This window comes from Ambystoma mexicanum, chromosome 11 (genome assembly GCF_040938575.1).
Source record: "Ambystoma mexicanum isolate Mex_15411 chromosome 11, UKY_AmexF1_1, whole genome shotgun sequence".
Taxonomy (NCBI): Eukaryota; Metazoa; Chordata; class Amphibia; order Caudata; family Ambystomatidae; genus Ambystoma; species Ambystoma mexicanum.
In genome coordinates this window covers 440,037,977-440,054,022 of record NC_090934.1, presented here as the reverse complement: position 1 = coordinate 440,054,022, position 16,046 = coordinate 440,037,977, and positions in this window count along the sequence as shown.

The following is a 16,046-nucleotide window of genomic DNA, read 5'->3' as shown; positions in this document are numbered from 1 at the left end:
TCTGGAATCTGTCCATAAGATAGCTGGGGCAGCATTATTCAGTGCTTTATGAGTAAGGGATGCAGTTTTTAACTGAAGGTTGTTTTGGGTTGAGGGCCAGTTGTTTTGACACCTTATCACAGATATGTGTGATCTTTTGGCCACGCTGAGTGCTGCTCTTAGGGCATTATTTTGGAGGATTTTTATCTCCTGGATAATTGATTTATTGGCACCAATGTATAAGACGCTGCAATAGTCAAGCCTAGAGAAGATAAGGGCTCTAGCCAGGATAATGCAGTTGTCGTCAGATAGAAAAGGTTTGCCAGTTCTGATGAGCTTACATGTGTAGGCCGTGGCAGAGGCCATGGCGTTTACTTGTTTGGCAAAGGAGAGGGTTGAATCGAGGTAGAAGCCAAGGGTCTTTACCTCCTTGGCCACCTTAATGAGGTTGCCATCGATTATGAAGGATGAGTAAACCTGGTCTAGTTTCTTGAGATTGGTGTGTCTACCCATGATAATGAGCTCTGTTTTGTCATCATTCAGGCATAGACCATGGGTAGCCATCCATGCCTGGACGATGAGATACACCCTGTTCACCGAGGCCAAATCCTTAACGTAATCCCTGGAAAGTGGGAGGAGAATCGGTGTATCATCTGCATAGTTAGTGTAGGTGATACCAAGATGGTCCAGATCGTCGAAAAGAGGATTACTAAATATGTTGTATAGTGTAGGAGAGACACAAGAGCCCTGTGGCACCCCACACGTGATAGGAATGGGGTCTGCTGCTGCTGAGGGGGAGAAAACCCTCATGGTCCTGTCACTTAAGAAGGACTCAATCCATATTGTATTCTCTTTTGAAAAATGGGTAGCTGAGTCAAGGTGTCTGCATAAGAACTTATGATCCACAAGGTCGAATGCAGCCTAAAGGTCGAGAAGTAGGAGGAGGGCTGTTTTCCCTTTGTCTCTTAAATCATCGACTTGTGTCTTTAAGTCGATAAGGGCAGTCTCAGTTCCATGTTGGAGGCAGAAACCTGATTGTCGCACTCCTAGGAGTTTGGGGAGTTCCGAATACTTTTGAATTTGAAGATAAGCAATCTTATTGAGTATTTTTTACAGGAAGGGTAGTGTCATAATGGGGCGGTAGTTTGTAGGTATGAGTGGATCTAGGGTTTGCTTTTTTAGTGGTGGGAGCAACCACGATTGTTTAAGATTGGATGGGACAATGCCGGATGAAAATGAGGCATTAATGAGTTTAGATATAAAAGGGGCAAGTTCTCTTGCGGCACATTTTATGAGCTGGGCCGGGCTAAGGTGGCCCTGGCAGTTGGAAGGCTTGAGTGAAAGAATAACTTTCTCTACCTCAAGGATGGATGTTTTAGTGAAGTTAAATCGAGCAGTAGGGTTAGATGGTGTTTCCTTCAAGAGGAGGTCTGGGGTACTGTTGTTAGGATGGGATGGAGGATTTAGGGATGCTTTTTTAGGGCTATTTTATTTTGAAGGGTGGTTACTTTGTTGGAGAGTGCCTGTTGTATATCTGAACACCATGTTTTATCCTTAGTAGAGATGTCAGGAGTAGGGATAGGAGACTCTAGTTCCTTAAGAATGCTAAACAGTTCCTTCATACTGGAATTCGCATAAGAGATCTGTTTGTTGTAAGAGTTTCGTTTAGCCCTGTAGATTTCCTTTTTGTATTGGGGTGAAATTGCGGTAAGTTAAGTTCTATTGGCTACTAACGGGGGTGATTTCCAGGAAGATTCACAATTCCTCTTTAGGAGTCTTAAGTCTTTAAGTTATGGGGTGAACCACTTGTTCAGGTAAGTTTTAGGCTTACTTGGTCTAAGTTTGATTGGAGCAATAATGTCAACTGAAGTTAGCATAATTTTGGTATACTCCTTAACAAGCGTTCCTGGGTCTAGGTCGTCCGCGAGCAAGTTCAGGGTAGGGAGGATGGCAGGGATCACTTTGTCCACTGTAATGTTCTTTTTGTTTCTTCTTGGGCATGGAGGGGCAGTAGGAATAGCTGGGGTGAGTATTCTATTAGATAAAGTGGAAAGGACAGGAGGAAGTGGTCTGTCCAGGGTTGTGAAGAGATGGAAGTGATGTTAGCAGTGCAGTTGTATTCCGCCACCCAATCAAGGGTTCTCCCTTTGTTATGAGTAGGTTGGGTGATTTTTTGGGATAGGCCAAGTTCAGATAGAATGTTGGCAGTGGCTGTGGCATACTTATCTGATGGGTCATTGAAGCCCAGTTTGAAGTATGCCAGAACTAACGAATGGGAGGTGGTTTTAAGATTGTTGGAAAGTAGAGTGTAAATGTCCTCCTCAAACGTTCCATTTGGTCCGAGGGGTCTGTAGATAAGGTGAATAGTAAGAGTCTGGGAGTTGAGTAGAGGAAGTTTGACTGTGAGGACTTTGCAGGATTGGGTAATTTGGGGGGGAGCTAGTCTCATAGAGAGGTTGGATTTGGAGATAATGGCGATACCTCCACCTCGTGCCTTATCTCGGTCCTTTCTAAGTATAGTGTAGCCATTAGGGATTGCTAAGGAGAGCAAGCGTCCTGCTGCTTCATGCAACCATGACTCGGTGATGGCAAGAAAGTCCAAGTTGTCTGCCAGTATCAGGTCGGCGATGTCTGAGGCATGAGCAAGCCGGGACCTTGCAGTTATTGAGGCTGCTTTGAGAGGAAGGGCTAATGTTTTGGTGGTGGCCAGTGTATAAGTTAGGTCTCCTTTCTTAGATTTGTGCACGGTATGTTGCTTGGTGGTAGCCTGAGGGCAGGGCTTGATACTGTTAGGATTATCGTTGGTGGTCTTCCGGCTAATAGGGAGATTAGTTTTGTTGTTTGCCATAGGTAGGGAACTGGCAAGTGGTTCAAAAAGTTTATTAAGTCAGGATCAGAGTCTAGAATTTCTGGCGCCTAAGGTACAAGGATTACTTGGGAGTAGGCCTGGTGTGGGATAGCTCATGTGTGCACTGGAGTGGGAGCTGTTTAGTGTCATTTTGGACAGGGTAAATGGGGCTTGTGCGTTAGGTGTAGAGAGGCACCATAGTATGTTGAGCAAAAATAGGATGCTAATGGAACAGAGGTTGAAATTAATGTGTTCATGTTGAGCTGGGGGTTCCAGAGCGTGAGTATTTACTAGAGTGGGCAAGGCAGCGTTCAACATAGACTTAGGTATAGGGTCGACAGGCGGGCCTAGGCAGGTATTAAAAGTAAAAAATAATAAGCTAGGTAGGCTAGTCCAGTAAGAACCAGCTAAAATCGTAATCAACAGAGGAGAATCAATTCTGCAGGCTCGATCGGGATATAGCTAACATGCAGGCTAACGGCTAGAACAAAGAGAATAGGGTTAACATGCTGGCTGCATGCTGGAACAATAAGGCTGGAGTAGTGCTATGGTATACTTGTGCTATGTTTGAATAGATAGGGGAATCAATATGAAAATCTAGTTCAATCGTACAGACTAGAACAAGATAACAAGCTAGGCTAGTCCGATTTTAGCATAACTAGGTATAAATGGGGTCATCCATAGTCTAGGAGTAAAACATAGCTTTAAGTGAATGGCTATGCAAGAGAAGACAATAAAGATCATAGCTACACATAAGCAGGTGAGGCAGTCAAGGATCATCAGGCTATTAGGTAATCAGTAATCATGTGCTCATGTTGAGACAATTGGTAGTGTACAAACATTGTGATATAAACATTGTGATACATACAGTGGGTGAGTACTCACTATGCTGACGATCAAATTTGTAGTCGCGGAAAGAAGGTCCAAGGTATCTGGCCTAGTACGGCAGTACACAGACGTTCATACCAGTACTGTGCCGCATCCGTAAAGTGAACAGTTTGTCAGTGCCACAGATGTTAGGCTCAATAGGAACGTGTTTGCGGGATTCGTTAGTCTGTCCATGTACAGTTAACAGTAAAAAAGTGTCAATTGGACCATACATTAGAGGTGGCTGAATCAGTATTTATACATTTGCAAAGATAAGCAGTTTCCAGTTGGGGTTGTTGGAATGCCCAGCTGAAGAGGAACAGATGCAGCGGAACACCGTGTCATTAAGGTAATGGGGTGTAGATTTGCTGGGCTGGGGCAAAGGCAGTGGGCCACGCCACACTCCCATACACGAACATGCGCAGAATAGGTCTTTTCCTTCGTCTGCCTTTATCCGGAGACGGCTGGCTTCCAGCTGCCGGCGGGGCCTTCTGGGATTATTGCTGTGGTGTTGCTTGGCAATCACAAGCAACCTCATTCTCATGCCGCAAAAGAGGTCGGCCATTTTACAAACAGGCACTTAGCGGGAACAAAGGCTTCCCAGCTGATCGTGTGCAACTCCTAGGCAACAGCTGCTAGGAGCTCACCTCGATACAAAGTAGGTAGTAGACAGACTCTGCTGCAACAAATTGGGCCTCAGCTTCTGGGTGCTCAGTAGAGAGGACTCCTATCCTCGTAATCAACCAAATTTGGGCGATTGAGCAGTGTTTGTTGATGATGCTCCTGGAAGGATGAGGCTCGGTAGGGGCTCCTGCCCGCTCCAGGTCTCCGGCTGTTCTGTGGAGGGGGAGCACAGAACAGGCCTTTTCCTTCATGGGCCTTATCCAGAGAGGAGCGGCTACCACCGGGGCCTTCTGGGATTATTGCTGTGCTGTTGCTTGGCAACTCACAAACAACCTTGTTGTTATGCCGCAAAAGAGGTCAGCCATTTTACAATCAGGCACGCAACAGGAACAAAGGCTTCCCAGCTAATTGTGTGCAACTCCTAGGCAACGGCTGAACCAGAGCTCACCTCGGTACAAAGTAGGTAGTAGACAGACTCTGCTGCAACAAATTGGGCCTCAGCTTCTGGGTGCTGAGTAGAGAGGACTCCTGTCCTCTTAATCGACCAGGCGTGGACGATCGAGCAGTGTTAATGCTGCTCCTGGAAGTATGAGGCTGGGGAGGGGCTTTTGACTTGTCATCCTTTGACAATGGTGTGCTTGAAATGGTCTTGCATATTTCTGCCTATTACTTGAGTGCTTCTGAACTCTGCATATACCTCACCACTAGCCCACAACCCTCATTGATGCATTCCAGAATCACATTCATCACACAATGTTGTCCTCTTTTGTACAAGTATGAATAGTGCATTTTCGTTTGCACTTTCTTTTCCTCAAATCAAGGAAAAACTGATCAGGACATGAATCCCTAATTTCTTGCCACTGGTTTTATGAACATACCAGTGCCTTCTGGAAGTTGCCTTGTACACCTCATGCTCAGTCTGTCATGGGGCAGTTGTTACCGCTCTAACTCTGTTCTTCCAAACCAAACTTTTGCAATGTCATTGTTGCTTTTCGTGTTGGTAATTGCATTCCTGTTGGAGGCTGCTGTCTTCCATTTGACGGTGTGTGAGGAAAGTGATACTCATTTTAAAAGTGATGGATGTTTGTTTGCAGTCTCTTCTTGTATCAGGGCCATCTTAAGGGATTGTGGATCCATAAAGCAATGATAAAGTTGCCCACAACCCCACAATATGAAAGAATTAAAGAATCCAGAATTTCTTGTCATTCTCTTGTTCGCATGACATAATATGCTTAGATGTGTGTTGTTTGGCCGTGGCAGAATTGTTCACAGTCTAATTGATTGTAGTCAATTTCACCACAAAAAGAATTTTACTGTGGCAAAACCCTGCAAATCTCTGTCCCCTCACACCAATACATCCCCCACACCCCAACTTACCTTTTCTGCGTCTGCTTCCTATCCTGACCTTCGCCTCCAAACTACAGGAAGCGGGGAACACCCCTGCAACCCCACAAGGACAACAATACTGATCATGGGGAGCGGGTGACACCACTACTCTCCATGTTTGGTATTTATTACCCAATTTGATCTAATCAAATAGATCGAATGGTACTGGCTGAATTCGGTCAGATGTAGCTTTCGATCAATATCATTCCATCAAATTGGGTAGTACCATATGCTTGCTGACATCAACAATCAAAATAAGTATAGATACCACCTTCAAGTCCTGTTACTATTACACCACCCGTGCTGGAACCAGAAATATAAACAAGTGGCATTTGTAGGGCAAAATTAGCAGTCCACAGATAAGGTATTTCTTTTCTAGTTTAGGTACAGGACAGTTTGTAGCAATAAATACCACAAAAAAAGTATAACCACTGCAGAATGGATGAAGGAAACAGATCAGTAACCATATAAACAAGGTTCTGCAACCAAAGAATAACAGGTGACCAGCCTCACAGAATGGTAAAGTGCTCCATCTTGGATACAGGAGTCATAATCCAAGCAAAGAGGATGATACACACCATAGAAATGCACACATAGAATTGTGTCGCGTGGGTTGTTTTAATTAGGGGACAACGAGATCAGGGAAATTTTTCACCCACTCCAAATCAGGTGCACACAATTTCCAATCATTTAAGAAAGTTCTTTTTATGAACCTGGGACTACGAATTTAACAATATTGATTCCCTACAGCCTCGCTGACTTTTTGGGACAAGAAACAAACACAGTTGCACTGATGATCTGTTTATTGATAAAATAGAAATAATTGAATCAATTTAAATACACACAAATTATTCATCTATGAAATTCCATTGTAGATAATGACTTCAATGAAGAATAATGAATGCATGGGTAACATCACCTTTCTATGCTACCTTTACATGAATGTGGCCTTTTGAAACACACACACAGACATCATCATGTATGCATTTTATTTACCCTAAACGCACATGCACCATTGATTGAAAAATGTATCAGCGCCCAGGATAACCTGTATTCGTTAAAAACAAAGTTAAATCAGAACATCCCTGCCTAGCAAAATCTCTCTACTTCCCCTTTATTGAAAATAGATATCTCTGCTGTTTACACATTGAACAGTGTTCTAGAAACCTCAATTAAAATGACAAGATACTTAACATTCCTGCATGTAAATCAGTTACAAAATGAAAGTGTATGTTTGCAAAATTCCCTTTAGTGGTGTTTGTATTGCATTAATGTTTAATAATGTAAATTTCTCATTTTCAATGGGCAACTTAAAGGCTGGAAAACGGGAACCAGTTAACAACCCTTCCTAGTTTTCTTGAATGATGTAGCCCTGGTGACATGACTCTGCTTTGTGATGTAACCAGAGAAATACTTCAATTATATTACCCTCTTTGGCATTTGCAAAGTGAGATACCAGTTCCTAGTCTGCACTTGGCCATTGAACAGAGAAGGAGCCAAAGTTCTCCCAATGCACACATCCTTTACAAGAATATTCTATCAAATCTAAAATCTCCAGAAGCACTTAATTGTGTTGTCAACTTATGTACCAGCCCCCTCAAATCAAAAGGGCTGATAGTATCACTCCCAGAGAGGTGCACAGTCTCTTAAGGACTGGTTCAATTCTAAGTGGACATCAGTCAGCAAGATGGTGTCAGCTTCCCTACGACCTGGTTTCCCTCATTCTGTATTGGGGCCTGTTTTATGTATTTTCCACTGAAGTAGGCGTGGGACATCACCTCCAGGTAGGACTCTCTAACATTGTCGCTACTAGTAATCCAAAATTGGCCCAAAAATAAAGCAATATATTACATTCTTGTTTCTGTTTTCTCCTTTCACTCCTTCTAATACATCAGTCAGCCAGTTAGTGAATGTGCAAGTGAATGGGTCCAGAATCTATGGGTCTGAACTTTTACTGGGAGTCATTTCTAAACCCAAAACACCTCCCATTTGATGTGATGTTATCTTGAAGATTTGTCTATTAGACATGTGTAACTTTCTAAAACACCATATTCCTCACATGTGATCATGTTACTAATTGGTTTAAAAGATTGTTCTCACTTACTGTGATTTCTATCTTGACAAAACCTATGGTGGGAGTGTTACAAAGGTTGGCTTTTTACTCTGTAACACGTGTATACACAAATTGCTTTTCCATCTCAAAGTAACAAGCTCACAGGCATGGATGCTAGGATATATAAATAACAGGACATTCAAAAGGCTAAGAAATATGTGTTGATATTGAAAACAGACACTTTTTGATCAGGAAGCTACACAATTACTATTGCTCATGGTTGAAATGACACCATCTTTCCTGTCGAACCTCAATTTGGAGGGATCTATATGTAGCCATCTGCACACATGACACTAAACAGTTGTGGTTGCTATTTAAAACCAATGGCTCCCAGCGATAGTTAATCCCATCGCTATCAACGTCTCAGAGTTTTATTTATGCTCTAACTTTTCTGGCAGGGCGTTGTATTGCTTTGCCTCCCGACAGTTCTTTGAACGTATCCTTTGATAGGGATTCCCTGGTTGCTATTCTAAGTAAGTTAAAACAAAATCCAGAGCTCCATGCCCGGCCCCGGATGGTGTGTGTAACATAGTGATAAGGGCTAATCCAGAGCTTGGGGCAGACATACTATTAACCCTGTTTTGGCAAATTGTGGAGGTTAGCCTAATTCCTGATTTCTGGAAGGAATCTGATTTTATCCCCATATTTAAGAGTGGTAAAATTGAGGATCCAACGAAATATAGGATAATATCCCTCCTGAATGGGCCGAGCAAAGTTTTTGCAAAATGTTTATTATTAAAGATTGAAACATGCATAGGTGAAAACCAGATTCTTAGCTCCTTTCAGAAGGGATTTAGGAAGGGCTTCTCTGCCAAATATAATGCATCTGTTTTGAATTTTTTGATTAGACAAGCTCATGTAAAATCTTTGCTTCTGCTTTATGTATTATTCGTGGATTTTGCCTCCACATTTTATACATTCTACCGATTATTACTGTGGGTCAAATTAAAGAAGCTGAAGATGCCAAAAAATCTATTCTTGGTATGTCAAGTATTACACAAAAATAATACTGCTTGTGTGAAGTTCAATGGTAAGGGTGAACTTGTCGATTTATAATCCAATCAATATTGCTAGGGGTGTGAAGCAAGGTTGCATTTTGACCCATGCTTTGTTTAATCTGTTTATGTCAGATATGTGGGAATCACTAAATAACATTTATAACTTCCCTCTTAAGCTAAGTAATCTGAAGTTCTATATCTTGCATAAGCCGACGACCTGGCAATTTGTGATACTACATATGTGGGTGTATGTAGAAGCGTGAATGTTGTAATAGAATACACAAAACTTAACAACTTGGTTTTAAATCTAGATTAATCTAAATGTATGCACTTTGATAACACCAAGACAGAGAAACAATGCATTGGTAAACCTGCAGGGATTTTGCACCGTGTGAATAATTACTGTTACCTTGAATACAGGGTCGAATCACTTCTAAATGAGGTATTAACTCTAAATAAAAACATTATGCTAGAGCGATTACAATAATGTTGGCAATAAAGAAAAATGTTCTGTCCATTGTAGGTTTTAGATTGATTGGGATAATAACACTCTATCAACAAACATTTTTAAAAATGATCTCATATGCACTGGAATGTTCTTATAACAGTCATGACCACTGGGCCAACTCATTGGAGGGTAGGATTTGGCACCGTATTCTGGGGCTGTCAATAGCGACATCAATCCAGGCTATAGGATTTGAGTTGGGCCTAACATCTATGAGCACGATTATGCAGGTGAATTGAGGGAATCAATTTATTAAGGTAATGTGCGATGAAACATCATCTTTGTTGGGCCAGCTTAGGCTAGAACTGCTTGGGGGTGCTAGCAGGTTTTTATCTATGTTTCGTATAGGAATGAGGATTTTTTCTTGTGTCTGTTAGGGTGCCCTGAGTGGGCGGATGGTTTTGGCTCCTTGTTGGCTGCATTTAAAAAAAAAAGTCCAGGAATGGAACTGGGCATGCAACCACGATCATGTTGCAATGTTATCCTCTTTAAGTACCTATTCAAAATTGTTTTTTTCCTATCGAAAGTCCAAAAGTAGATTCATCAATACCCAAGCCCGGTAGCTAAGCAGAGATTCAATTTGGATGAGGCTCAATAAACTGCAGGTTGTGGAGATCAAAGGTTGTTGGTTGAAGCTTCCCATGGAAGAATGGAGTTGTCGTCTGTGTAAGGGAGCGGGAGTTATTGAATCCCTCCAACGTGTACTTACATCCTATAGTAATATGAACGTATTATGTCAAATATTATATGGGTTTTGTCAATGGTTGGTAGGATCACACAGGGGATTGTTTTGGCTAAACAGCCTCTCAGGCTGTAGTTCGAAAAGATCACTTACTTTGGTTTAGGTTTGGCAATTTTTGAGTTTGAAATCGTTGGCTTGCGAGAGTGTCTTTTTTTTTTAAAGGGGAGGGGGAAAAAGTTGTGGTGCCAAGAGATTTTTGGTTTATTGTCGTTTTTGAAATTTGATTAGATGATCTGATTAATTGGGATAAAACTGGGATTTTTCTTTTTTTAAATAGTAGAATGTTTTTAATTGGAACCATTTGTATTGTATATATACATTGTATATTTTGATATGTTGTGATTTGTTTTAAAATGTTGTGAAACTTCATAATAAACTACAGCACAATAAAAATAAAAATAACTGGCTCGTGCCATTTCTGTGTGTAGCATTTCACATTGCCCAATTTCCATAATTACGTTTCGTAGAAAAAATAACTTTACATTCAACTGATAGAGCTTTTCACCCGAAATATTTTAAAAAAATAATAACTTTCTACTTTGTATCAATAGTTGCAAGCACTACCGGCAGAGATGAAGTGAATTTATTGGGAATTCATCTGCCAATTATCAAGGTGAAAATTTCAACTTTCAACCTGGTAGTGGCTACAACAACAGGTCAATGTTTGTGTGTGGAGGGGGCAATACAAAAGCACACAACACACTCACCAGTATCTACTCTTGCTACTTCCCTGTGCTGCCCATAAATAAAGCAAAGCAGCAAAATGCTACAGTCAGCCAGTCCAGGAGTCATACAGTCCCACACATGTGAGGTCATGTGCTCAATCCCAAAGGTTGACTTCTCACTAGTGTATACTGTTGAAAGATGCTGTATTGATGATTGAGTCTGCAGTCTGTCCTTTTTGTGGGGTGTATTTCTTTCTGGTTAAAGGGGTGGTTTCAGCTTGATTTCTTTCTCTCCTGCTGTATCATCGTTTTCCCCTACCTTTCTTTTCTCTTTATCCCGAGTCACTAGTTCAATGGTACATGTCCAGTCTCTGTTTGTAAGCTCCAGCCGCTGAGTATAAGTAGTGATTCTGTTTGCACCTGTCCCCCTAGCAAAGTTAACTTCCTTGCCTGCATTCCCATGCTTCAGGAAACGTCCAACTGCCTTACCATGTGTGTCTAACATATCTGTTTCAGTGCTCTTCCTGTCTTTATAACAATGTTTCAAGGCAGCCTGGGTAACCAGTGCAGAGCAGCTTTATGGTGCCTCACACACACGGGTCACATTAGCCCTGTTTTCCAGACAGATGCTGGGTCACTGTGTAACAAAAAACAGGAGAATTATACATCTGCAGAGTGTCCTATATGAGCATTATTTAATTGTCCTACTGACATCTGTATTATTTTCTCCTGCTTTGCTCTTTCTTTCCATTCATTATATGTTTTTCTACTCTTTCCGCGGGTCTTTCGACTGCAGGTTCTGTTGAAGCCAAAATAAATCCTCATCTGTTTTTTTTTTATTTAGTTTTTATGATTTGTATGTTCTGTTTAAATTCTTAAATCTGCATTACATGGAATATTATTTGTCATAGCTTTTATTGTGTTCATGGTGGTGAAAGGCAACATGTATAAAAAATAAAATGAAGTTATAAAGCAGACATTACTCCTCTATTAACAGTGACCACAAGAGCTGGAGAATTCCAGTTAAACAAAGCATTGACATACTTACAAATATCTAGGTTTTTTGACGTTAGTTTGAATGTATGCAGCTGTATTTTAGCAGTACGTAACGAATGGCAAGAGGTCACTTTAGGTAAATTCTCAATGGGAATCTTAACTACTGTGCAGACCTTTTTCACACCTTGTTTAACACTTCTTGCTGTGCTTTACTGAAAGAAAGACAATGGGCCTCATTATGAATGTTGGGGTAAGGTAACAACGGCGCCGGTAGTGCTACCGGTGCCGTTGTTGCCATGCCGCAACATTACGAGTTACCTCATGGGGGGGCGCTCTGCACGCCTGGCCAGGCCAGACCAGGCTTGCAGAGCAGCACCCGCAAGCAGACAAGGATGGTAGCAACGGTACCATTATGAATGGTACCGCTGCTTCAATCCTCCCCATTCCGATTGAGCCCTCTGGGGGCTCAAATGAGAATGGGGACGTACCGGGTCCGGGTCCCGCAAAAGGGAGTTACCTGGACCTCCAAAGTCGGAATGGCCCGGTAAGTCCCCTTTTGTGGGACCCGGACCCGAGTTTGCGGGTAGCCATGCCCTTACTAAGGGCATGGCTACCTCCAAACTCGTAATGAGGCCCAATGGGTGGTAGGAGAAATATTGGACTGCAGCTATGCAGAGCGAAGTCACTGAGGTCCGAGTTAATTCCCAGTGAATAGATAGCAGAATGATATCTGGGAGTTGGGAAATGTCTGAGCTCTATGCACAAAGGTTACAAAATGTTACTTTTTGACAGGACTACATGATTGGATTGATTGTCTGTGCGATACTGAACTTCCCAATGAAAGGCATACACTCTTCAACACACAATTGCTCAAATATCCTGTTTTCCTTATCAGCAAATACCTCTGTGAACCGTTTCATCCAGTGCTTGAAAATCAGCATGGTTTATAAAGGCAAGGATATTTCTCTAAATTGTGGGTACATATTAAGACACAAGACATTTTGAATACTTGCTGTTATTCCATATCGAAGCTCTGACCTAGAGCAATACAATGTTTATTTGAGAAGCGTTCCCAAATCTGAACTGGTCTGTGGACTACCTTGTCTCCTCGTGGCTCCCCCTAGACGTTCATTCTAATAATAACCCCTTCACAATGTTTAGAGGCGTACCCTGCTGACCAATCCTATTACACATTTTTTTGAATATCTTGTTTTTCTTTATGTGCTTGAGGGCATCTTATCTCATTCTGACACTGCTTAGAATGTGAACCACCCATGTTGGTTGCTGTCCTTGTGATAAATAACCCATGTGGGGTAGCTCCAGAAAATTCTGTGAATACCTAGTGCACCATAATGCTTAGATGTCAAACGCGTGCATCACACAACCCAACCGCAATGGAGAGACTACACTACACATCATTTAGACTGAGATCAAATTATATCTTGAGGACACCATTGCAGTCTTGTGAATGACCAGGGCATGGGCTATTTTGTGAGCATTGCTTTGAATTTGAACCACATCTAAGATGCTGTTTTATCATCTCAAAATCCTACAATGGCCTTTCCCAGAGATTCTGGCTATTAAACCTTTAGACTGGCTGTCAATACTCATGGGTTGCATGTCTTCACATGGTTGTTGTTCCTGAACCACTTCTACAATGTGTCTTCCTAATGCGCCTTCACCTGCCTTATCATACTTACTCAAGGGCTTCTGCCCCACAGCATTCCTTATATTGGAAGCGGGATCCTGCCCATCACCCGACACTGCTTCACCACCCTCCTCTTTTGAAAGAGGGTCCCACCCTTCGCCCCTGACTGACTTGCCCTCTGTCCCACTCACATTGGGCCTCATTCCGACCCAGGCGGTAAGGGGTTTACGGAGCGTAAACAGCGCCGACCCTTACCGCCTGATTCCGAGGTCCCTTAGCGCCATGGAGGATTTAACACCTGCTTTTAGCAGGTGTTAAAATCCATGGCGCTAAGGGACCTTGTTGTTAATTACGCCACCGTAATTTATGGTGGCGTAATTAACGCCTTCCCCACTCCCATTATGCCCTATGGGGCAAAAATGGGAATGGGGAAGGGTAAATGGGGATTGGGGACTTACCGCCCCGCCAACCTCGGAATGGGGCGGTAAGTCCGCCAACCACCACGGCGTAAGCGTAGTTTACGCCATGGTGGTAAAGGTACGACCCAGGCGGTAACGTACCGCCTGGGTCGGTATGAGGCCCATTGTTATTGTTCCCCTTTGTTTCTTCTTTCAGCTCCCTGTCCCAGATGTACCCCTTCCACACACCCCTCTTGTATGGCACAATTCAGTTCAGTATTCTAGTCTTGCATCTTTCCATATAACTTTCGGCAAAAAATGTTTCAAATGAACTCTTTAGAAATAACTTTTCATATGTTGATGCTGGAATTTGTTTTTAAGCACTGGTATAGCTCATTAGTTCAAAATCATCTTATTCCCTAATTTCCTGCTGATTGTCTCAAACTGTTTTTTACGAGAGCATGAAGTAGTGGGATCACATGTTTTATGGTTGCGTTCTCTTTGCTGACAGCTTGAATCTCTTATCCTGGAGACTATGTGATCTTTATCATCCTTACTAAACAGGGATTTACTGTTCATAGATATAAAACATTGACCTTAAACAAGTTAATAATGAGGCGCTATAACCCTAAGAGCTGGGTCAACCCTGCAGGTAACAACCTTCCGTCCAAGCTAAGGGCCCAAACAAGGCATTACCGGTGCGGTTGGGCCTGCCTCAAGGCTTATATAGCTATTAGCACCTGTGTAGTTGATACTCGGGTGCTAATGGTGTGTTTAAATAAAAAATAAAGTACAAAAAATAAATGTTGCATTGCAGCATTTGTGCCACACAGCACTTCCCTAGTCCATTTACCATGTGTATGACTGTGAAGTCATAAACAAAGAAAGTGGACTGGCAAAGAGAAGTGTGGCATTGGATCACAAGGTAAGATTTATTTTTTAAAATACACCCGTACACCCATGTGTTATCTATGCAGGTGGTAATGGGTGAGGAGAGACCGGGACGAGAAGGGGGAGCAGGTAGGCAGCACTTAGGCTACCTCAAACATGGGCTTATTGCAGAGAATACAGCCTGCGTTCTGAACTTCCTGATTGGCGAACACGCCCTTCCAGGATGCTAATGTATATGAGAAATAGAGGGAACTATGGCAGCATTATTACTCAAGATTTATTCTAGGATCCTCCACTCAAAACGGTATGATGATTAGTGTGAATGGAGCACAATGCCAAAATTGATTTTAAAAATGTCTTTTCCTCAATAAACAGCTTAACAGCTCTGTTTGTAGCCCAGTTTGGTGCTGATCTTTGTGAGGTCAAGATAAGCTTGAACGGGGGGCCCTCCAAATACTGAGCATTTATATGCAAAAGGTATCAGGATTTAGAATCAATATGGGAAAGTCAGTCCTTTTCCCCTTTAGCCAAGATGCACGTGATCAGAGGAAGGATATGGTTGCACTCGGGATTCAGATCGAAAATGAAAGCATAAGGTACCTGGGAATATGGATACCTAGGAACCTAGATGACCTGTACTTCATTAATTACTCCCGCTACTGTACAAAATTTCCAGAAACATGGAGGTGTGATCAAGGCCCACCCTGCCATGGCTTGATAGGCTGAACACCGTTAAAATGACACTGCTTTCCAAAGTATTATATTTCTAACAAGCATTGCCTATTGCGATTGCCAGACATCCATTCTACAGAGCTGAAGCAACGAATCAACAAATGTATATGTCAGGGACAAAAACAAAGGGTGCCATACAGGGCGCTGATACAACCGAAGGAGTGGGGTGGGGTTGGGGTGCCAGACATGCGCACGTACTACAGGGTGGCACAGTTCAGCGTGCTGGTCCACCACCTGAGAGGGACACGCAGAGGCGATGGGTGCACATAGAGAACCACATGTGGAGGCCAGTTTCAATGGGAGAATGTCTCCGAGTGCCCCAAAGGCGATCAAACAAAATGGTCATGGGCATCACTTCCTAGGCCTGTTGTGGGCATTATGGACAGCCAAAACGGAAATGGCTGGAGTCACAACGTGCCCGTCCCCACTGAGCCATATATATGCTCCCCCGTTATGGGATTATATTACGGACCACGCCAGGTTTCAGGATTGGTTTGAGGCAGGTTTTGAGAGGGTGGGCCAGATAGTGAAGTGAGAGGAGTTTTGGGGAATAACTGTGTTGGAGGAGAGTTTGGGCATAGGGACATTGTTGGTGTTGAAATACCTTCTGCTTAAAGGAGCATTGATGTCAGTGAGGTGAAGGATCCTCTGCAG